The sequence below is a fragment of the Strigops habroptila genome, chromosome 3 (assembly GCF_004027225.2).
Source record: "Strigops habroptila isolate Jane chromosome 3, bStrHab1.2.pri, whole genome shotgun sequence".
Classification (NCBI taxonomy): Eukaryota; Metazoa; Chordata; class Aves; order Psittaciformes; family Psittacidae; genus Strigops; species Strigops habroptila.
The window spans coordinates 63,426,603-63,451,506 of NC_044279.2; the positions used below are offsets into that span (position 1 = coordinate 63,426,603).

Here is a 24,904-nt window from a genome sequence, read left to right on the forward strand (position 1 = left end):
TGTTAGACATTGGTGATTTTTAGGGGGTTCTAGTTTACTAAGTCAGGCTGTCAAACTGCCTACAGCAAGTGATCTGTTTCTAATCTTAATATCTAGGATAATGCTTATTTAAATTGCTAGGGATGCTTCTTAATACCTTCTGGATCAGTTCTAATTATGAAGACCTGAATAAATTAACACATTAGAGAGGTCGCACGAATCTGGACTATGTGCAGCATGATTTCATAGTGGCTGCACTGCAAGGACTTCTAAAACAGAAATGGTGCAAAGAAGGAAACTGATTCAGTCCTTTATGTATAAGCAAATTTTCAGACAACTGAGCATCATTAAACAACAAGAAGAAAAAGCACCAGCCTTTTTATTTATTTATTCTTTTTGATTTTAAGGAAATCCTATTTTAAAAACAACTATAAAGCGTGCAACCACAAAGTCCTTCTGCATGGGAATAGAAGCAGTTTAAACACACAGAGGGAGGCAATATAACTCTGAGGCCCATATGGAGATGTCCCAAATGATGGTGGGATGGTGGGATTACAAAATGTTGCTTTAGCTGCTGAAAATATTTTCAGCAGCTAAAAGTGGAAAACAATTCATAAGTGTCGTATTAAAGTTTTAGTGTTGTATTAAAGTTCATTCTTTATTGTGTGGCTGGTGATGCCTCATTTTGAATAAAAGTCTGGGCTTTCTTCAGGGCTGTAGGAGAGAGCAACTAGTTTATTCTCCCTATGTAAAGCAGTAAAGCAGTTTGATAGAAATTTCTTCTTCTGTTATCCTAGAATGTAACATATAGTAGTATAACAGCTATCTTTTGAAGTACAGAGAATCTGCCTGAGGGGCCATCATTTTAAAGCATAATGTGAAATGCTGTTTTAATAAGGTTTGCTCCTTGCACATTTTAAGTGCAAGGAAATGGGTGTTGAAACCTTGCTAATCCTTCATTTGCACAGAGTATTTGGCTTGTTCCCTAACTGTCAAGGAATTAATGGTGTGCTTCAGTAAGATCCTGCATTACTAGATTGTAATTATTTTTATAAGAGATTCTACACTGTATTTGATGGTGCTTTATAATAAATATAAGTAAAATTAAATTGTCGTTGCCAAAACACATGAGCAAAGTAATCTGATTCCTATTGTTCATGTACTCACTGGTTTACGAAATTAAGTGATTTCCAATGGACTTCCAGGCTCTTCATAAAAGTTGATGAGGTTTGTTGTGTTATATTGTTTTGCTTGTGCTTGTGACAAGTTAAACAATGGTGTAGCTGACGAGGAGCAGCTCAGTTGACAAGACGACAACACATCTCTCCTGTACTTCCTCCTTTGGCCTCGTACTTGAAAAGGGAGAAAAATTTCAACACATATATTGGTCCACTTAATGAGTTCCGGTCCTCATCTGACCCATCATAGTGTGACCTCTGGCAGTTATTGTATGGTGACCGGCTTTGGTTTCAATTATTCAGAGGAATACCTGCAGCAGAGATGTCAGGACAGTGCAGGCATGTCTAAGCCAGCTTTCACTGTACTCTCCCAGTACCAGAAACAGGCTACTGTTGCATGGGACATGGTGCACTCCATGCCTCTTGGTTGAGGACTGATGTCCTTGCTGCCATGGCTAAACTGGGTCCAGTACCCGATCTTGTGTATGGTGTTTGCACTGTAGACACATCCTCTGTCTGCCTGCTTTTCTGGAGATCTGCACCTAGCTAAAGCAGATTAGATAGCAAATAGTACATATTGTTTGCTTTTCAGGTGCGTAAGTCAGTGGGATAAAATTTCAGTTTCCGGGTATCTACCTAAGATTTTCCCTTTGGTTTATTGCAAAGATTCCTATGGTCATAGCTCCTCCAGGTCTTGGCCAGTGACAGGAGGCTTGTTGTAGGAGGCACTAATTTTCAAGATAATTTTATTATTTAAACATGGGGTCTATTTTTAAGTCAGATAATCTATAAAACCTGTTTAAAGCCACGAGGGATCATTACATCATCTAGTTTGACCTCCAGAGTGTATGAAGGAGGAGAGTTTCTGCCCTTCTATTTCTGGTAGAAAAGCACAAAACAAGATTCTTTGGCCTGAGGAAGATAGACACAATAATTTAAACTACCTGCCTCTGGCAGCATTGGTACATTAGTGAATTTTGAGTGGTTCTGTGTTTGAATTGTGTGAATGCCAGTATGTGGTGCTACCCTTCAGATGTTCTTGTTTGCATTTATGTGTTTTCTTTTTGGCACATAGCAGATGCAATCCAGATTTCCTCCTCTGCATACAGACCTTTTCCCCCAAAGCCTCATAGGCTAAAAGCAGATGATCCTGGAGTCTGTACTTCTTTCTCTTAATGCTTCACTGTATAAACTGTATAAACTCGGATCACTTTCCAAACCAGTACATACTTCTCTGCATAATCTGTTTTTGCTCTGATGGCAGACTGAGACACTTGGTTACAGAACAGTTTGTAAGAGTTAAAGGATACATTACCCTGTGGGAGAAATCCATGGAACTGTTGCAGAGGTTCTGGTATAGGTTCACCCTCACATTTCAAAGGGGAACATACACAGGGCTTTCTACCTCCTAGACCATGGAGATGGTGTTGTACAGTGACTGGGATGTCCATATGCATGCTGTGCTAGCACTCCCAATAATGCCAGCAGTAACGCTTTTCTCTGTGGTTGTGTCTCCCTTATGGCTGCTACTGGACAAGATTTGCAGATGTCACTTCATGCAATTTAGTGAATTGAATCCATAAAGACTGTGTGGGAATGTGTCACAAGTAATGCAAGTCCTCCTTGGTCTTAAACCCCACCTCGCAGAGCTTTAGTGCAGTGACTTCTTTAGGATGTAAAGGAAAGTGCATGGTAATTTTACAGATGACCTTGCTCTTTATGTGCTCCCTGCATGCCTCCCCTGAATGAGATTCTTACTTTCAGTAATAAGGAAATGTTCTGAGGCAGTGTTGTTGCCATGATTACGTAAAATAATGGAGACTTCCAGATACTCCTCTGTTCTACCCTGTTAATAGACATGTGCCTTCAGGGATCAACTGACCTTAAAAATGATGCATATCTGGAGCTTAGGGTCATTTTTGTTGTACAGAAGTTTTTTTCATAGGCGTTGGGGTGGTGATACTGCACTCACTGATTAGAAACCATATGTGATTATGGTTTAAATGTGCACTCTCCACTCTGGACACAGATTCCCCCTAGAGCTTCTTGAAATTCACTGAGTCATTGCTCTGGCAGAAAAAATGCAGGGCTTTTGCCCTCTCTTGCTCTTTCCTCATTAATGCTTGCAAGACAATATGTCTACGTATTCTGCGCACATAGTTTTTCAGTTTCTTTCCAATTTTACAAGAGCTGTGTATTTTGTTTTCATCTAGATCTAGTGTCTTTCCTAGGAAAACCACATCTGGTAATGTATGTATTGTACACAAAGTACATACTGCTGTCTTTGGCAGTTGGTATGTTCCAGACAATGACGTAGGTCATATACTTTAAATGTGATGGAGCATAGGCTCTGGTGTACAGTGGTGCTCAAACGTTTGTGGCTGAGCAAAAAGTCTTCTCTCCTTGCACTGGCTGCAGTGAACAGAAATCTTTTGTTTCAGAACTTAGTGAAAATTGGCTGAGACCTACCTTGAGCAGTTTGAAGGTATTCTTCATCCCTGTTGGAAATGTTCACTGGTAAAGATTGGTAGCGGTGTCCATCAAGGAGTTGCCCTCAACTACAGGGGAGAGGGTTGATCAGGATCAAAATCTTGATCTATAAATACTTATTTGTTCCACTGATATTAATGGGACAACTTGTCTGTCTGCTTGTTGTTTTACTTAAATGCTTAAGAGATTGAGGCCCAAAGTCTCAAAAAAGCAATCCACAACAAAATACCAAAACAAACCCCAAGAAAATTTGTGTGCTTACTTTATTAATAGAAACTTTAATCATTTGGAAACAATTTAAAAGAATTTGTTGCCATTCTTTTTGAGGGTTTTTTGTGTCTTCGTCTTACTGTGAGACACATCTTTTGTTTGAAGTCTGTACTATTTTAAGCGAGTGTTCTGTTTTCATGAAAGTTCTGCTGGGCAATGTCAAGCTCCAGACATAAAAGCAAATAAACCAAGAAAAACTCTCTGTTTATCTGAGATGAGAGGGTTTTTTCCTAGGAAAAAGAGAAAGGGTCTAAAACTACCTAATGGTCTCCCTTGTCTCTACTTAATGTTCCTTAATGTTCCTCTGCAGCACTCTGGGATTGCTCTCTCTCACTGGTATGTCACTGGAGTATGAACTACAAAAATCTTAAAATGCTGCTGTTTTTAGACTATGTAGTGAAGAGAGGCTGAAAGTGCTGCATTACATATAGGTTGATTCTGAGCTTACTTTGTTCAGCTGTAGGTTTCAAATGAGAGGTGAAAATTCAGAGATTGATGTGTTTAATGACTGATAACATCTTTTGGGTGCTTCCTGCACCCTGGTGAAGTAAACGTAAGGATTTATGTCTTTGGTTTGTGGCTGTTCATTTTGTAATAGCTGAGATCTCTCTCACTTATTGGCTACTGAGTGAAATAAGGCAGCTCATCCTCAATCTTACTACTCAGTATTGTCTCAAACAAAGCTAAACAAGTTTTACTGTAAACTTGTCTAAGCTCTTCTCTATTGAAATCCATCGCAATTTCCAGTTGCTTGCCAGGCTGAAGAATTAGCTGTCATATTTCATTATTGACATGGTAGGGTTAGGTGTACTAGCAGTAGTAAGTGATGTGAAGATGAAGAGCTGGGGGCTGTTGACTGGGGAATGAGCAGAATGATAATGTATTGGGGCTCATTTCACTTCCATTAAAAACTTCAGTATGTGACCACTGAGAATTAGGAGATCGTCCAGGGTCCCCTGCTATGAGGCACTTCATTGTGTTTTCACTCAGCTCTTTATCTAGACTTACCCCTGTAAAGGCTAACAGTTAAATGGGAAGTATATCACTATTCTTTCTTATGAACCCTGTGTTCTTCAAAGTGTCCATTGTATAGATGAAGCAAAAGAAACTCTTTTTGTTTCCATGTATTTCTGCAGTCTCCAGATCTTTTGCACTGGCTATAGACTTCTGTTGCTAGGTACTGGACAATGAAAGCCAAAATGACTGCCCCAGTGATGCTAAAAAATTAAATCCCTAGCCATGATATCAGGTAGGGCTATGACAGTGATAACAAACAGGTCTGGAGTGGGGAATGTCAGTGCTGCCACTTGGGAAACCAGAGCTTGCAGCTTTTATCCCTCTTCTGTAAAGCCCTGGGATTCTTCTGTTTTCTGGAGTTCAGCCTGCTAAGTCTTGTGAAAACAATAAATCGTCTCACCTCTAGTACCGTGATTTTATCTTGAATTAATAATAAGTTGTCTTTTCTCACAAAGACAAGTACTTTTGTTTGAAACTAAAATTGCTTTATCTTCTTGGGGATTCTAACACGTTAGCTAATGCATTAAATATGGTAGGTTTTTTTTTCTTTTCCTAATAATTCTTTTGCTATCAGGCCCTTTGATCTGCCCTGGATTTTAATGAGTCGTTTAAAACCAGATATCTATTTTGGCAATTTGACTGTGATGCTCTCTCTCTCAAATCAGTTACCATTTTGAGAATGACATCTGAGTATGTCTATGTTTCTGCATGACTGGAAACTGTCACTACTCATTTAAACTTATTAGTGCAGGAAATGGATATGCTGGTTCATCTGACAGGGATGAAACACGAGGCACCAGCATTCAAATTCAAATGTGTTCCCCAGAGTAAAGGAAGAGGAGACTGTAGTCATGAGAACTTGGACAATTAGGGGTGAAGTGGTGGCTCAAAAGGGTGTTGGGTGCTTTGCCTACAGGTTGCTAAAAGCAGGTTGTGGCATTTTTGGATAATTTAAGAAAATGCTGTGTTTTAAGATGGAAGTTTAATAGAACGGTACAGTGCTTCAGCTGATGATTATACCACAGAAGATGTTAAATTTTGCTCTCAAGAGGAACCTAAGTTGGGAATACTTACTTTGAGGGGATGAGCTTTGAGAAATGAGACTTGAAGAGGGCACATGCAAAGCTCTGATGGAAAGCTAAACCTCTGTAATGGCTCTTGAGAGTCCACACATAATGCTGAAGGTATGAAAAATGATTCCAAGAAATAGAGACCTGGAGAATGAAGGCCATGACTCTCCATCTATCTCTAAAATACCTGATGCACCCAGGACACACGAGCACCACTGGCACACCGTCACTTTTCTCGCCTAAAAGGGTTGTGAGCCAATAGAGCAGAAAGAGACAAAGGGAGTCCCTGGGCAACTTGAGCAATAACTGGCCCTTAACTCTGCCGCTGCTCTTCTTGCAAGAAGTAGTGTGCAAACCCATATATTTTAATTTCTTTATTCTTCCACTTTATTGTATCTAAGTATATTGCCAGAAAAGATTATTTTCCCTTACCTCTTCTCTCACTCCTGTGCCTAAATACAAGCCCAGAGCTTGATTGGCAGTACCTTCACCATTTGAGACTAGTGGTGTGCTAAAATGAACAACTAGCATTTCAGAAACTGTAAAACTGACCTGACAAAATGTGATTTTCACTTTTTTTCTTTCCTTTTCTTTTCCCTCCTTCCTTTCCCTTTGCAAGCTGTAGATGTGTCTTAATTCTGATGCCGTGTAGTTATGTCACTGGTTAACATTTCTGCAACCTATGGAGAACATACACTCTGAAATGCTTACTCAGTCAGTTGGTGACCAGAACTTAAAGTCATAAATGAATATTGTTTTAACTTTCTTCTTTTTCCCTAAAGAGAGTTCAGACTATAGCAGTAATACGATGATCTTGTCTGCAGCTGATCATTGATAGTGCAAAGGTGATTTTCAAGGTGATCCTAGAATTCTACAATGGTTTGGGTTGGAAGGGACATTAAAGTTCATTTAGTTCCACCTCTCCTGCTGTGGGAATGGTTGGGACAGACTGGATGTAACTAATGGATTTGTGACTTACATACTACCTCTCAATAACCCATTTATTTCTCTGTAGCAACCCAAGAGTTGTGATCATCTGCTTAACTACCAGCATTTTTAAGATAAGCTTACATTTTGCCAATTTCTAATGGCTTGGAGGCTCTTAACAGATAATAATATTGGGAGGAAAAGGAAGTTTTGCAACAGTTAAACTTCCTGGGGAAAAAAAAAAAAGGCTGTTAAGGTTCCTTTAAAAATAAATTAAAAACAAATCCAAAAAATTCAATGAGTCATAGTTTACAGGAACATCAGATTTTTTTTGTTTGTGATTATAACGATATAATTTTTTTCCCATTTATCCCAAGGGAAGGCAAACTTTGCCAGCTTTTTTACTGGTGCTGCACTTCAGTATTGCAATCATATTTAAAGGAATAGTATAAAATTTCATCCATTGGTAAAATGGGGATGCTTCTGAACAATTGATAGAGTCCCTTCACATCCGGTTTGTACGTTGAATAAAAGGAAATGATTAATCAGTTGAAAAAATGTATGAGGAATTCCTAAAAGGCACAGTGTAAATAACCGATCTGGACATTTGCAGAAATGCTCACAAAGGAAAGCCATTTTCATTGTAGCAAGTAGTCTGCGCCTCACTGATTTGGAAGAGAACGATGTTTCAGTAACAAAATAATTAATTCCTGTAACACAATGGTGAGACTTTGGCTTAGGTTAAAACTGAAATATTCTCTTATAAAAGCACTAATGCTAATTAGTGGATGAAAGATTTCTTCCACGTAAAGTCATGTTTCCTGTATGAAGTAGTGACTCGAGCTTAAAGAAAGGTCTTACCTGATCAGCCTTCCAGGTATTGCACTAGGCATTATACACATATTTACAACTCTTATGCTAAATAACACTTTAAAAGGATGTGCTTTCATGTAATGGAGGTGTGCTCTGTATTTTCAGCTCATGGGGACAATCCTGTTCTCCCTGATGATTTTTTTTTTTTCACAACTCATTGTATTCTTGCTTTTGAATCTCTGTTGTGCTTAGGGTTTTCTCTTGACCTCCTGGGAAAGAGTCCTGGTTTTATGATCTGAAGTGAAATGTTTTTATTTATTCTGCTTTGGCTTTTTTAGGCACTTAAAATAACAGTATATCAATAGTTATCTTGTCCATTTTGTTCTCGCAATTGCAGTAATGTAGAGCATCAGAAATCTGATTTGTCCTGGACTTTGAAAGGAAAGTTGCTATGGTAACTGGGCACTGTATATCCCATTTGGGACTTGAGTTAGGTGTGCACACTTTGTGTAACTTTCTAGTAGTCCGTTTGAAATGTGTTAAGTCTGTGAACTCATAAAGCATCATCCCTGGTGTACTAAGAAAAAGTAATCCCTCACTCTGTCTCTGCCTTGCTTTGCTGCATCCCGTTTCTCTGTGCCTTCCTTCCCACTCTGTGTTGAGTGAGCAACTAGAAATGCTGCTCTGGAACTTCCCAGGTGCTGATGGGCAGTGATGGAGGGGCTGGCCCAAGCTGTTGGTCTCCAGTAGTATGGCTCTCCCTCCATCAGCACACAATGGCTGTGGGAAGGGGACACTTCAGGAGCTGAGCACAATGTGGGGGCGCCCAGTTGATCGGGTGCAGGGGCTGGATGTGTACTGTCTACGCCGCTGGGTTTCTGCTCTTGAAAATCGCTTTCTCTTCCTCATGCTTTAAAAACAGGCAGATGTTAGCTCTGGTGGTTGGCATCCTGTGCCCTGCTGAGGCATTGCTTCCTTCTGAAGCATCACAGAGGTGAGTTAATGCCCTAGAGGTTGGACCTTGTCCAGGGCAGTTCAAGCACTTCCTTCTCATCACCCCTTTCCCAAGAAGCTAACAGAAGTAAAAGGGGCTGCATATGCACTTAAGGGAAAGGAGGACATCTTGATGGTGATGAACTGTTATTTATTGTATAAATATTTTTACATTATCTAGTAAGAATAATTCCTTCCTCTTTGATTTTTATGCCTTTTTTGCCAAGCTCTAATCCAAAGAGGCTTGTTTTTTCAGATGCTGGTATCTCCCACATGCAAGAATGTGACGGCTGCTCTCTTTCTTCTTCTGTGTAAGATATTCTCTCTTATTTTGGGTGATGTTTTACCACTCATTCTGTGGTAGGGCTGTGGGCCAACCCTTTTGGTGCCCCCAAGCACTCAACCGAGCAGAGCACAGGCTGGATCACAGATGATGGGCTGAGTGCCTCTCTGAGCTTGCAGCTGGATTGAATTATGGTGTTGGGTTTGGGTTTCTTTGTAACCTAGCTGAAGGGTTTAGCATGATCTGTGAGCTGTTTGTAGTCAGTGGTGGTTCCCACGTTCTGGAGCACATTGAGGTGAGAGAAGAGAGAGGCTGGGAGGAATAACAACTTTCGTTGCTGGTTGTAGGTGTATTTTACATGCACATCAAGTCATGATGTGCCTGGACTAATTGATAATGCCACAAAAATCTTTGTAAGAGTCTTTCTCGCCATGGTCAGATCCTGCTAGTTTGCTGTATTCAACTTCTGTAGGCTTTGTGCTAGGTATGTTGGGACATCTGTAAATATTTATTCAGTTCCAGCTGGTAGCTTCCTATTGCTTACTTCTCATCATCAATTTATTTGCATCATTGAGTGGTGGCTGTGGCGCCTGTGGGGTAAAAAATACAGAACAGATGGATATTTATTGAGCTCAAACTGCCTTTGAGCCCTGCTTGTGGTGGGGATTCCATGACTTTGTGGTAAGTAAGAGGCCATTTTGGTAATTCAAGAACTCCGTAGCTTCCATTTGCCAGGATATCATGATGATGTCATTCTTTTTTCTTCTTCTTTTTCCTTTTTTTTTTTTTTTTTTTCCCCCCAGAAGCACAGGGGGAAATCTAGTTCTCAACTAATACTGCCAGTTCTTCTTTGCCCTTGGAGAATATTCTGCTGCAGATTTTGGGGGTTATTTTTGTTTTGTTTGTTGTGGAGTTTTAGTGGGCTTTTTAAAGCCAGTTTTAGTAAACAAGTTGAACTTGCTCAAGGCTAGAGATACAAAGGCATTTAGGATAGTGATCTCGGGCCTTATGCTGAGACGTGTTTGCACACCAGCTCTATTACCAACCTGGAAGCCACAGGTAATTTGTTTTCTCTGTAAGTGTCCTAGAAGAGAAGGCAAACGGAAAGTATTTAAAAAAAACCAAAACTCATAATTGTCTTTCTGCCTTTGCTGTAGGTGGAGAAGAGGGAGTTATTGTGCATGTCCACAGTTCTGGATTTTTTTTTTCCTAACTCTCTTATGACGTTTGATAGTTGGGAGTGGAGTAGTGTTTTACACAGTTATAACTAGAAATCTGTTGCTGATGCTTTGCATCCCAGTCCTGACTTGAATACAAATAAGCATTCAGTTAGGTAGAACAGGTATAATTCATACCCCTGGGACACTGACTGAGAATAGCTGCATAAGGCCATAGATACTTCCCTTCCCTCATGCAAATTAAGAAAAACATTTGCCCACCCCCCTCCATGTTCTGCAGTCTTGCTTAACCTGGAACATAATGGAGTGAAATACAGGGTTTGTAACAGTTTATAAAGGGGAAAAATGAGAAGTACAGACTCTTTACATTAATAGTTTCTTCCTTGTAGGGTACAAGCTAAGCAGAGAGCTCCTGCATCTGCTGCTGTGTCCCAGTGCTTGCTCAGCAAAGTGCTCAGCTGGGCTTCGTGGCTTGAATGAGAAGTTCTCCATTGGGTTGTGACAGAGGAATGTGATTTTCAGCCCTGGTTTTGCAAAGAGATTCACAGTGAAAGTAATGCTGGAAACTGTCGAATCATAAAGGATTTGTAAATTTCTAAAGAACAATATGCCAAGCTAAAGTTAGTTTGTTTGGAACTGTCTAAGCATTGATACATGGGGAAATTATTATTTTCTTGCCGGGATACTGCCAGCTTTCATACTGTCAAGAGCAATCCACACGTAACCTGAATAACACATAATCATGTCTCACTGGAACTTAAAAATAGGATTTACAGGGCTGATGGGCTCTTTGTTGTATCAGCATTGTGTGGTTATAGTGCAAACAAAAATGGTCTTCAAGTACCTAGGAAAGAATTAGACTGAAAAATATGTCATGTTTTTCATTCTGTGAATTGTTATGTCTCTGAGTAAGTCTTGTATGCAAAATGTTTTTACTTCCCTCAGGAAGACAGGTGATTAAACATAATATTCTTATTTTCCTGTTGCTGCAGTATTTTTGCAGCTCAGCAGTAAGCATTTCTTTTTTTAATCCATCTCTGCCCACTGTGTTTGGTTTTGCCCACTGAAAGCAGTCTTCATTTCTGGCAGTTTCATGTAAATCAGTAGCATTTTGGGGACAAGGTTTTGCCATGTTGTTGCTACTAACTGCAGGAACAGGGAGGAGGTATTTAAATTCCCAGCTGTGTGTTGACAACACTGTGGTCAAAACTCATCTTTTTCTTGGTCTTTTCAGCAGCCATCCCACCATTGCTGGTATCAGTATAAATAATGAGGGGTTAAAAAAATGAACCAAGTGACTTAAACTCCCATTTCTATAAATATAGCATCTTCCTGCCTAGTTTTCCTGAGAGAATTTGTTATAAGGTTGTTTGCTCTACACACTGTGGAGTATGTTAATCTCACTACTTTCACAAGGGTAGATTGGGGTGTCTTGTGAAGTCACTGGCCCAGCATCATTACTGAGCAAATTTTGCCAGGTTAATTTATGATAAAGCTATTGCTGACAAGTACGTAGATATTTTTAACATTGTTGGTGGAATGTGTCATCTCTCAGTGGAACAGCTACCTTAGCCTCGAGTAGAAGATGATGCGTGCAGGCTGAATGTTTTATCTTCATTCTGCTGCTGTACTACATCTACATCCTGCATCTACATTAATTTGCTATAAGAAAGATTTAGAACTTTGAAATCCTGGCCCGAGCGTCATTCTTCTAAAGTAACTTAATAAATTGGCATGTAGCCTTGCCATCTCATGATTCGTTGAGGTCCTCAGGCAATATTTAGTGTAACAGAATAAGCAGTGCTCCAGTTAAAACAATCATCTCTTATGCAGGGAGATGCATTTATGCCTTTCAAGACAAAGAACCTTTTCACTATAAGTCCAGCTATTATTCTGTTAATTCTTTGCGGAGAATTGCCACATCTTTGTTTTCCTTTGAGTGGGGAAAGCGTTTAGCATGTTCTCACTGAAGAGCCCGGACTCTGAAGCCGCAACACTTACATGAGGATTAACTTTTTTAAGGACTTGAGAGTCCCTGTAGAGTTGTCTGAGCCTATTAATCAAAGATTGAATTTTCAGCCTAATATATTAGTTATGTTTGTCCAATTCCTAGAGGGCCAATAAATGAAATTAATCTTAATTAAATTTAAGCTTTGATATGAGAGACAAAAAAAAAAGAAAATCATAATATTGTAGAGTTTAAAGCTTGAAAGTGCTATTAGACAAGCAGACTGTTACTTTTTCTGGTTAAAATGTAGATATATTTTAAATACACCTTCATGCAAATATGTTTTAATCATTTTCAGACTAGAGTTAGACTTTCAGTAATACACTGTGCTTTTGTCTTCATGGGAAGATTATTTTGCAGACCAGTAGGCTGAAAGGTCATTTGATAAGTCCGTCATGTCATGCTAAGCCTGTAAATAATTTTGATCAAATTTCCAACTTTTGTAGTAATATTAATATTAGAAACATAATTCCTACAGTGGGTATTTCCATATGTTAGAAAGGGACAAAGCTAAAAGTGATAAAGATGGTAGCCACTTATATGTGCGGGTTTTGCATGTATTTTTAAGTTGACTTAAATCTTCCATGTAAATCCTGTGCTAGGAATTGTTAGATCTGTGAGACCATGCAGGATTACTTAATCTCCCGAGGATGTCTGCATTTTAATAAAACAGATGTCAGTTTTGCATCACTAGGTCTGTTGATTGTTCCTGAGGAAAATGGCTCTGTTTATTTAAATCCAGTAGAAATTTTTTTAAAATACTTATCAGGCCAGTATTACCCTCTTTCAAAACAAGAAGGCATCTCTCCACTTCTGATTCTGGAGGGTGTATTTAGTGTTCTTTTATATGTCTTCTTTTTATGTCTCATGAAAAAAATTGTGCACAAACAGACATCACCAGTGTATTTTATTTTTTTTTTTACTTTGAACTAAATTAGATTTCAGTGCTCCAGAGCTGTGAACATCAGTATTAGCTTTGGTCTTTCTTCTAGAAACATTCTCATTACAAGCTGTCATTTACTTCATCCCTTGGCCCATTTCTTCATTCATCTTACTTTAAAACAAGTCCTAGAACCTTGCAGGATGTTTTGCACAGGGTGTGCTTGGTGTAATCCACTGACATAATTTATATATTTCATAGGTCAGTGTCTAGGTGGGCAACCTGACATAGCTGGTTTATGTTTGGGGTTTTATTTTATTTTATGGCGTGACACTGACAGCAGTGTTTTGAGCCCCCTGGGAAATGAAACTATTTTCTCCAGAGTATGATCATAGAATCATACTCTAAATCATACCATAGAAAGGACCTTAAGATCATCCAGTTCCAAGCCCCCTGCCATAGGCAGGGATGCCTCACACTAGACCATGTCGCCCAAGGCTCTCTCCATCCTGGCCTTGATAGAGCATTCACCACTTCTTTGTTCAACCTGTTCCAGTGCCTCACCACCCTCACAGTAAAGAACTTCTTCCTTATATCTAACTTGAACTTCCCCTGTTTAAGTTTAAACCCATTCCCCCTTGTCCTATCACTACAGTCCCTAAAGAAGAGTCCCTCTCCATCACCCTTGTAGGCCCCTTTCCGATACTGGAAGGCTGCTATGAGGTCTCCACGCAGCCTTCTCTTCTCCAGGCTGAACAGCCCCAATTTTCTCAGCCTGTCTTCGTATGGGAGGTGCTCATGCATCAAAAGGTTTCTCTGTCATCTTTTCCCTGTGTGTCTCCCGTGTGCATCCTTCCTTTATTTTAGCAGTCTCTATTTCATCCTGGCAAACAGGGAAACTGTGGATTTATTATTAAACTCTAATAAAGGTGCACAAATTGTTTTGAAGTTAAAGACAAACAACACTGCTTGGGCTATGTAAATAATGCAGTGCATTACCTGACATACTGCAAGAGGGTTCTAGAGTTTCACACCTCATCACGTCTCCTGCAAATAACTGGTAAAGGTCAGCTTCCAGTTAGGCTGGTAACTGTTACTTTCTTCATTAGGCTTAAAAAAGGCTGTTTCTCTTCTCTGGTTTTTGTAATATTCGGGGACCCCCCCCCCCAAAAAAAAAAAAACTTCCCAGGAGAGTTACCAGAATTATCCTCTTTCTTTGCTTTAGTGTGCTTTGCTGTAACAGAAGTTGAGAGGTTTGCTGAGCACTCAGCACTCTCCTTGCTTTTGGTAGGGCTTCTGAGCAGATTGCTGAGCCCGGTTCTGTGTTAAGTTATGCTGTGGTTTATTAGATCGTCTAATAAATTGCAGTGATACAAACTTCAACATACACAGCCATTCACAGTCAAACCTGTGTATTTAGTAAGAGTTTAAGACTGGGCCCTTGCTGGCTTGGTCACAACTTCACCCACGTCAGCTGAGCTGAGGTCTTGCTTATAATAGCAGAAAAATCTGGTTTCCTTACTGCCAAATAGGCAATGTCAGTTTAGGATACATTTATTGTTCTCTGCAGATCTTAAGGCTAGAGAGTTGTCCTGCTCCATGGGATATATTGCCAGGTTTCTGCTCTGTAAGAGAGATGGTGAGGAAGAGAAAAAATGAAAAGTGTTGTGCATAGCAGCTTCATGGGTTTGCACTAAATCTGCTCTGAACACAGTAAAAGCTTTCTCCTTTTGTTTTATGCCTGGTAATACACGTGTAAGATGTGTTTTGTGGTATCCATGTTGTCAGCCTTTCCATTACAACCTCTTATCTTTAGTTTTGTATTTTGACCCTGAGTTTATTGCTCCATGCAAACACGTGGCATAACCTCTTTCAGCCCCTCTTTCAGCCTACAGTAAACACTATTTTATCCATGTTTTTCTTGAATTTGTTTACCAGTTTGGTTTGTGTGTGTTTTTTTGTTTTTGTTTTTATTTTTTTTGTTTTTTGATTCAGCACCATGAATGTGATATTTTATAGACACAATTGCGAGTCTAAAAGTAGCTTTGATTGCATAAAATAACAAAGTGATGGACATTATTTTAAATGCTTAGAGTGGTGTTATGCTTTTATTTATCTATTTTCTCCAGTAGAATCCTATTCCCCAGTCGTAAAATTAAAATGATGAAACATTGGATTAGGAGTTGTTTGTTCAGAGGGATTTTTGTATTTGACTATGTTAAGCATGGTAGTGATAATATGCAGTGAACAAACCCAAACACAATTAAAATACTTTGTTGATATTGGCAACGCAAAGCGTTAGATATTCTTGGGAAACTTAATGAGCTGGCTTTCACTTAGGTTTCACGTATTTTGCGTAGGATGGGATGCACAAAAGTCCCTTTTGGTCCTAGAGTTCTTTAATGTCCGTATTCTGACTGTGTGGTTCCGAATTTGTCTAGCTGTGTTGCTTTAGGTTATTGTGTTTTGGTGATAATTGCCACGGAAAAATAGTGCGGAAATACATGGGGTGTGCCGATAGGTTAATACAGAGCCAGGGCAAAGTATCCACGTAACCACAGTGTTTAGGCCTTTTTATTTTTTCCCCAGTTTGCAGGGAGATTGAGCTTCTTGTATGTTTGTTTTTATGTATGATCTATTAGCCTGGGATTAGGCTTTTTTTTGTTTGTGATATAAATCCTACTCTAGGTCTAAAATGAATGTTAATTACACTTCTGTACATATATGTGCCTCATTGCATGATCAGGTCCTTATTAGTAAGACAAATAAAAGCATGGATGAGATGATACAAGAAAGTCAAAAAGAAACTGGGATCAGATCAAGGACAAACACTCTTGTTCTGAAATTATAAAATGGAGGAAGAGAGATTCTTAGAGAACTTGGAAGGTATTTAAACACAAGGATTTCCTTTTTGTACACCCTTAACTTTTAGATGGCCATTATTGCAGGACATTACTGAAAATATTACCATTTAATAGGCTTCAATAATAGAAACATTAGCAAAAAAACCCTTTTACAGACGTAAGTGGTACATTTTGTGGATTCCTAGCTCAGACTTGGGAGTATCTAGGTAGAAATTAATTTAAGGACTATTACTTTGTGGTTGTCCATTGTAGAACATGGTAGTACTTGGCCATCATTGGTACCAATCATCACCTACAGGAAATGGAGCTAGGGGACCATCATATTTGTTGTTTTTATGTAGGATTTGAAGAGAATATTTAGCGCAAGATCTCCAAAAATCCATGCCTTTCGGAGTAGCTCTGTCCTGCCCAGAATCTTGCTCCAGCCTGGATTGCTCCTGGTGATTGTGTACTAGTGCAATGGGAACTAACAATAGAAGAAGTAAAGTGATAGTGATAAATACTATGAAAATATGTTTTGTAGTTTGAATCTTTTTTTTTTTTTTTTAATAAGAATTAGTAGTTACGCGCTATTGGGAGAATTGCAGATTCTTTTGAAGGAATAGAATGCCCCCAAGAAAATTGCCACTTTGTCCTTGTTGCAGAGTAGGCAGACTATTAGGTTCCTGATTCTTCTTTGGACAAAATAACACATTGCTTTTTTCGTTAGATCTGAGAGTTGACCTGAAAACAGGTTTGCTCTCTTCCTCCACCCCCCCTTCCCAGCTGCGCTACTAGACTAATAACAGCTATTATAAACCTTGTTTTTCATAGTTGCATTGATTTTTAGGGTGATTTAATGTGGAACGCCATAGAATGAAACACATTTAATTTTGATAAACCATTAATTCATGAAGTAGAGGTCATACAGAAAATAGTAAAGAGTTCAAAGACTGTGATCAGTATCAGTGATGGAGTAGAAGAAAAAAGATCATTATCTGCTGAGCTGCATAACAGGTTGCTTTGAGCAGAACCTTTTATTACCTTGATGGGCAATATCAGAAGATACTGGAAAACAGCACTTACCAGCAATACTTTGAGCCCAGTAGACAAGATGAGCTCTAACGTCAGTGATTCTAATTAGGGATAAATGTAAAGGCATAGGTAAGAAATGGTGTTTGAGAAAATGTGAAGATGAACTGAAAGTTGTGGCATCCAGATGTCTTTGATACTGTGCCTATTTGTGATTCTTGGGGAAAGTATAGCATGTACTGATGAAGAGTATCTGGTTTTATTATTGAGTATAAACAATGTGACTTGATGTGCTTGAGTGTGGAAAAAAAGTATGAGCTTGATAGCAGTTTTACATGTTCCAGAGTCTGTGTCTACTCTCTTGAGATAAAAATTTCATGAATCCAAGTTTTGATATAGCTTGGAAGCAACTTCTGATTACATCATGATGGGGAAACTCCTCCTGCCTCTCAGCTACAAAGAGAGCATTACTGGCACTGAAACTGATTTATTACTACAGGCTGTGGTTAAAATAACATTTATTACCATAGTGGCCGTAATGTGGTGGAATTCTGTAGGTATATTGGTGTGGAAACCTCTAATGCCTTTCTTTGTAGAAGTGATTTCAAGAGGCTGCGTGATTTTTGTGCTTTCTTTGATAAACAGAAAAGATTTAAGATTTTCCTGATGACACAATTTTGCAGCGTGATAACGGAGTTAGGGTCAGGTTGAAGAAGGATTAATAACTGTACAGTTTTAAATTTATGCCAGTCTTGGCCAAACGTTCAGTTATTCACCTTTTGACCATGGGTTTTCTTCTTAACCTTCTAGTTACTGACTATTCCTTCGTGCTGCTTCCTTATCCTTTTTCTTCTGAAGGGATTCCCTTTTTTGTGGATTTCTTCCTCCACTTCTCTAGAACTCTGACATAACAAATGGTTATAGTAAAATTACACATGGCAAAATTAGAAAATTTTATAAACAGGTGTATTTGTTAAATTTCAGTATAAATACTGGGCATTTTGTGTGGTGTGCTTTGCCTTTCTGAAAAAATAACAGAAACCTGACTTTTCAGGTGGGATGGTTGCCTGGATTATTTCAGCTCTCATTTTACAGGAGGGTTAGTAGGGGAAGGACCTGATAGCAAGCAGCTGGGAAAGTTCGCTTTCTTTGCTGCTGAGGACAGCGGACATTTTGGTAGGCTCTAGTGCTGAGATATGCAAAGGATAGATGTTGTTTTACCCTAGCCTGTGCATGTCCTCTTTATTTCCGTATTTCTGAGGAATGTCATCTGGAGTTCTTTTCCTGTTGCTGAACGGGAAAATTGAGCAAAAAAGGTCAGCGAGAAGAACTAGCACAGTTCTTTTCATGGTCTAATATCTGCTGCTCTGAGCACCTGTGGCAAACAACTTCCATTTCTAAGGGAATAGTAAGATGAAAGAAAATGAAATAAACTAGGTCTTTTGGTGGTGCAGGAGGAATGCAAGCAATCTACATGGTGAACAGGGAGATGATGGGTGGCTTTGCCACGACGCAGTAGCTGGAAATGGGTATTAAAATGCCCTTCACTTCATATCTGATGTGGTAAGTCTGGGAATCAAGGGCTGAGCAGCTCTGTTCTGAACAGCCTTTGGAGCGACTAGAAAATACCTTCCCCTTCTCGCGCCCCACTGCTCGTTTCCAAAAACCAGATTATTTTTCTTACTGCTTTTTCCAATACCACATGTGATGCTTCCCACACATCTTTTAAGCTACATCAGTCCTTGTCAAAGGTCTGAGAGCCGATGCAGTTTTTAAGGGTATTCACAATCTTATCATCTCCCGTCATGGGAGTAGGTGGGGAATTTGTTTGAGCCGCTAAAATCCATGTGTCTGTTCCCCACTGCAATACTCTCTATGTGCATCCTTTTAAATGTAATGGTATTTGGAGACAATAATCTAATGTTCCTGAATAATAAGCTGCTCTCAGTTTTGTTTGTGTACTGCATGCATATATCTAAAGAGATAAATTTGTGTTCTGTAGTGCTAACAAGAAAGCTGTGGTCTGTTGCAATGTAAGACCAACTGTCCATTGATTTTTAGAAAGGCAGAAACCACGTGAGTCTTTTGTTAATAATCTCATTTCAATTTAAAAAAGAATAATTTTAGGAATTTTATCAAGATATGCCTCTAGTAGGGAGACTAAGGGTTTATGTATTGTCGTGGTTTGAGCCCAGCCGGTAACTCAGAACCACACAGCCGCTCGCTCACTCCCCCCCCCCCCCCCCCTTCTTCCTCCCCCCGCTCCCGGAGGGATGGGGAGGAGAATGGGAAGAATGTAACTCCCACGGGTTGAGATAAGAGCAGTCCCGCAACTAAGGTATAACACAAAACCACTACTGCTACCACCAATGATAATAACGATTAGTGAAATAACAAGGGGAGAGGATACAATTGCTCACCACCCGCCGACCAATACCCAGCCCGACCCGAGCAGTGATCTGGGCCTTCCGGGTAACTCCCCCCGGTTTATATACTGGGCATGACGTGCTGTGGTATGGAATACCCCTTTGGCTAGTTTGGGTCAGGTGTCCTGTCTCTGCTTCCTCCCGGCTTCCCCTCCTCCCTGGCAAAGCATGAGACTGAGAAAGTCCTTGGTTGGAATAAACATTACTTAGCAACAACTAAAAACATCGGTGTTATCAGCGTTGTTCCCAGGCTGAAAGTTAAAAAACACAGCACTGCACCAGCTACTAAGCAGGAGAAAAATGACTGCTATAGCTGAACCCAGGACAGTATCCACCCCTTATTCCATACCATTCACGTCATGCTCAGATCCCACATCTCTCAGCACACCATCACCCCTGTCCCATATATACACATATATATACACCCACACACAGAGAAAGATATCGTTCCCTAGTCCATGGACCAATCCCTGTAAAATTGCTGAACTCATCCAGTCCATGATGTCAGGCTCCATCTCTTGTAATAGTCTTTCAGGGCAGGAGGGACGGTACATAGTGTTGGGTTGTTGCCTGCTGATGATACCGCCAAACTCATCTGGTCACTGCTGAGCTCGTCTGGTTTCCTCAAAATTCATTCTTTGTTGAGGTGATGATCGGAGGGAAGTCAGGGTCAATGGCTGGTGACCTGAAGATATCTAGCTGGTGGGCTATAAAAGTGTTATAGAGCAGGCAACAGCGTACAATTGAGTTCATTGGCTGTTTTCCCCCAAAATCAAATCCCCTTGAGGTACACATCGGACTTCCCCATCTTCCCGCATTACCCACCAAGTATATCCAGGTCCCTGAGCAAAAGCAACCCCACGAGTGGGTTTGCCTTTACCTGAAGCAGGAATAACCCAGACTGTCTTCCCCAACAAATTCTTTATGTGCACCACAGGAACTTTATCCCCCTCTACAGTACGTAAAAGTTCTGATTGGGCTGGGCCAGCCCTGTTGGCAGATCCCCTGGTGTTGACCAACCAGGTGGCTTTTGGTAAATGTGTATCCCCGTGTTTGAAAGTACAACCACCCATTGCTCTCAGTGTAGTTTTTAACAGCCCATTGTACCGTTCGATTTTCCCAGAGGCTGGTGCATGGTAGGGGATGTGGTATACCCACTCAATGCCATGCTCTTTGGCCCAAGTGTCTATGAGGTTGTTCCGGAAATGAGTCCCATTGTCTGACTCAATTCTCTCTGGGGTGCCGTGTCGCCACAAGACTTGTTTCTCAAGGCCCAGGATAGTGTTCCGGGCAGTGGCATGGGACACAGCGTATGTTTCCAGCCAGCCGGTGGTTGCTTCCACCATGGTAAGCACATAGCGCTTGCCCTGGCGGGTTGGTGGGAGTGTGATATAGTCAATCTGCCAGGCCTCCCCATATTTGTACTTCAGCCATCGTCCTCCATACCAGAGAGGCTTTAACCGCTTGGCTTGCTTAATTGCAGCACGTTTCACATTCGTGAATAACCTGGGCAATAGTGTCCATCGTTAAGTCCACCCCTCGATCACGAGCCCATCTATATGTTGCATCTCTGCCTTGATGGCCTGAGGTGTCATGGGCCCACCGGGCTAAAAATAATTCACCCTTATGTTGCCAATCCAAGTCCATCTGAGCCACTTTAATCTTAGCAGCTTTATCCACTTGCTGGTTATTCTGGTGTTCCTCAGTGGCCCGACTCTTGGGTACATGAGCATCTACGTGGCGTACCTTCACCACCAGGTTCTGCACCCGAGCAGCGATATCTTGCCACAATGCAGCAGCCCAGATGGGTTTACTTCTGCGTTGCCAGTTGCTCTGCTTCCATTGCTGCAACCACCGCCACAGGGCATTTACCACCATCCATGAGTCAGTATAGAGATAAAGTACTGGCCATTTTTCTCGTTCAGCAATGTCCAAGGCCAGCTGGATGGCTTTCACCTCTGCAAACTGACTCAATTCACCCTCTCCCTCAGCAGTTTCTGCAACTTGTCGCAGGGGACTCCACACAGCTGCCTTCCATCTCCGATGCTTTCCCACAATACAGCAGGACCCATCAGTAAACAAGGCATATTGCTTTTCACTCTCTGACAGTTCATTATATGGTGGGGCCTCTTCAGCACGTGTCACCTCCTCTTCTGGTGACATCCCAAAATCTTTGCCCTCTGGCCAGTCCATGATGACTTCTAGAATTCCTGGACGACTGGGATTTCCTATTCGAGCTCGTTGTGTAATTAGTGCGGCCCACTTACTCCATGTAGCATCAGTTGCATGATGTGTAGAGGAGACCCTGCCTTTGAACATCCAGCCCAGCACAGGCAACCGGGGTGCCAGGAGGAGCTGCGCTTCAGTTCCAATCACTTCTGAGGCAGCTCGAACCCCTTCATAGGCTGCCAGTATCTCTTTTTCAGTGGGAGTGTAGCTGGCCTCGGATCCTTTATATCCCCGACTCCAAAAGCCAAGGGGTCGACCTCGAGTCTCCCCTGGAGCTTTCTGCCAGAGGCTCCAGGTAGGACCATTCTCCCCAGCTGCGGTATAGAGCACATTTTTCACATCTGGCCCGGCCCGGACTGGTCCAAGGGCTACTGCATGAACTATTTCTCGTTTAATTTGTTCAAAGGCTTGTTGTTGCTCAGGGCCCCATTTGAAATCATTCTTCTTCCGGGTCACGTGGTAGAGAGGGCTTACAATCAGACTGTAATTTGGGATGTGCATTCTCCAGAACCCCACAACACCTAAGAAAGCTTGTGTTTCTTTCTTGTTAGTTGGTGGAGACATTGCTGTTATCTTGTTGATCACGTCTGTGGGGATCTGGCGGCGTCCATCTTGCCATTTTATTCCCAAAAATTGAATCTCCTGTGCAGGTCCCTTGACCTTATTCCGTTTTATGGCAAAACCGGCCTTCAGCAGGATTTGGATTATTTTCCTCCCTTTCTCAAAAACTTCTTCCGCTGTATCACCCCACACGATGATGTCATCAATGTATTGCAGGTGTTCTGGAGCTCGCCCCTGTTCCAGTGCAGTCTGGATCAATCCATGGCAGATGGTAGGGCTGTGTTTCCACCCCTGGGGCAGTCGGTTCCAAGTGTACTGGACGCCCCTCCAAGTGAAAGCAAACTGTGGCCTGCATTCTGCTGCCAAAGGGATTGAGAAAAATGCATTGGCAATATCAATTGTGGCATACCACTTGGCTGCCTTTGACTCCAGTTCATATTGAAGTTCTAGCATGTCAGGTACGGCAGCACTCAATGGTGGTGTGACTTCATTCAGGCCACGATAGTCTACTGTCAGTCTCCACTCTCCATCAGACTTTTGCACTGGCCATATGGGGCTATTAAAGGGTGAGCGGGTCCTGCTGATCACTCCTTGGCTCTCCAGTCTGCGGATCAGCTTATGGATGGGAATCAAGGAGTCTCGGTTGGTGCGATATTGCCGCCGGTGCACTGTTGTGGTCGCAATTGGCACTTGTTGTTCTTCGACCTTCAGCAACCCCACAACAGAAGGATCCTCCGAGAGACCGGCTAAGGTGGACAGCTGCTTAATTTCCTCTGTCTCCAAGGCAGCGATACCAAAAGCCCATCTATACCCTTTTGGGTCTTTGAAATACCCTCTCCTGAGATAGTCTATGCCAAGGATGCATGGAGCCCCTGGACCAGTTACAATGGGGTGCTTTTGCCACTTCCTCCCAGTCAGGCTGATTTCAGCTTCCAGCATAGTTAACGCTTGGGATCCTCCTGTCACTCCAGAAATAGAAATGGGTTTCACCCCTTGATACCTTGATGGCATCAGAGTACACTGTGCACCGGTATCTACTAGAGCCTTATACTTCTGTGGGACTGATGTGCCAGGCCATCTGATCCACACAGTCCAGTAAACCCGATTATCCCTCTCCTCCACCTGGCTGGAGGCAGGGCCCCTCTAATAGTGATCACAAAATTCTCCACTTCTGTCTTGTAGAAAGGGATTAGTATTCCTTATCACAGGAGCTGGAGTAAAATCAGCTCTTTCGCTCCATCTGGGAAACTGCTCGCCAGAGACTGGAGCAGCAGCTTTCCTGGGAGGATCATCCTTGACCATTGTTCTCCTCTTCAGTTTACGCACCCGTTGCTCCAGAGCTGAAGTAGGTTTTCCATCCCACTTTCTCATGTCTTCTCCATGATCCCGCAGGTAAAACCATAGGGTGGCCCCTGGCGTGTACCTCCTATATTTTCTTTCTCGAGCAGTAGGGCGCCTTCTCTTAATAGCTGAGACATGGGTTGGTACGCGTGGAGAGCTGGATAGATCGGATAAATCGTCTCTCAATTGTTTGAACTCCTGGGACAGTTTTTCCACAGCTGAAATGATGGAAGGGGTGAGATTGTCTTCGAACTCTCGGAGTTGACGAATCAGGAAATCCACTGTTGGTGATACTCCGTCATTCCAGGTCATTGATGCCAATGTGTGGGCATATGATGATGGCGCACTCCGTGTAAGTTTCCGCCACATGGGTCGTGTACATTCGACTTCATCTGGGTCTACGGATGTGTTCCTGGAATCCGGCCTACGATAGATCATCTCTATAATGGCTGATTCCCTCAGGGACTGGATGCCTTTCTCTATCGTGGTCCAGTTGGCTGAGCGATTCGTAATATCGTCTTTGTAGGGAAACCTTTCCTTCACAGCTGCCAGGAGCCGCCTCCAAAGACTGAGGGCTCGCTTCTCTCTTGCAATCGCTTTGTCAATTCCTCCTTCCTTAGCAAGTGATCCCAGCTGCTTGGCTTCCCTACCTTCTAGTTCGTGACCGTCGGCCCCATTGTCCCAGCACCGGAGCAACCAGGTGACAATGTGCTCCCCTGGAAGACGGGTGAAATCTTTTCGCATATTCCGTAGTTCGGTTGAGGTCCGGGGTCGAGAAGTGACCTTTTCTTCTTCTTCCTCTTCCTCTGACCCACGTAGTAGTAACTCTTGTTCAGGTGCTGTTGCATATAGTAATGGCACTGGGTCTTCATCTTTCTTCGCTTCGCGGGTTGCTCTTTGTGCCTTTCGTCTGCTTTTGCTTACAGGGGCAACAGACATTGTCACAAACTGGACATTTGGTTTAGCTGCAGTGTTTGTCACTGTGGTTGGAGTGGCTGCAGTGTCTGCCACTAGGATTGGAGTGGTTGCAATGTCTATTGCTGGGGTTGGTGCAGCTGTTGTGCTTGGGAGTTGAGTAACACCAACAGCTGCATTATCTGTTGCTGTCGGGGTTTGAGTAGCTACTGTGCTTGTCACTGGGGTTGGTGTAGCTGCAGTGCTTGGAGTAGCCATATTGTCTGTTGCTGTCGGGGTTTGAATAGCTACTGTGCATGTCACTGGGGTTGGTGTAGCTGTGGTGCTTGGAGTAGCTATATTGTCTGTTGCTGTCGGGGTTTGAGTAGCTACTGTGCTTGTCACTGGGGTTGGTGTGGCTGCGGTGCTTGGAGTAGCCACATTGTCTGTTGCTGTCGGGGATTGAGTAGCTGTTGTGCTTGTCACTGGGGT

General features: G+C 41.8%; 1 protein-coding gene across 5 annotated transcripts in view; it reads left to right on the forward strand.

Annotated features, from left to right (window-relative positions):
* Positions 1-24,904, forward strand: part of EPS8 (epidermal growth factor receptor pathway substrate 8) — a 142,457-nt gene that overhangs the window by 10,682 nt on the left and 106,871 nt on the right. The gene's annotated exons all lie outside the window — the stretch shown is intronic.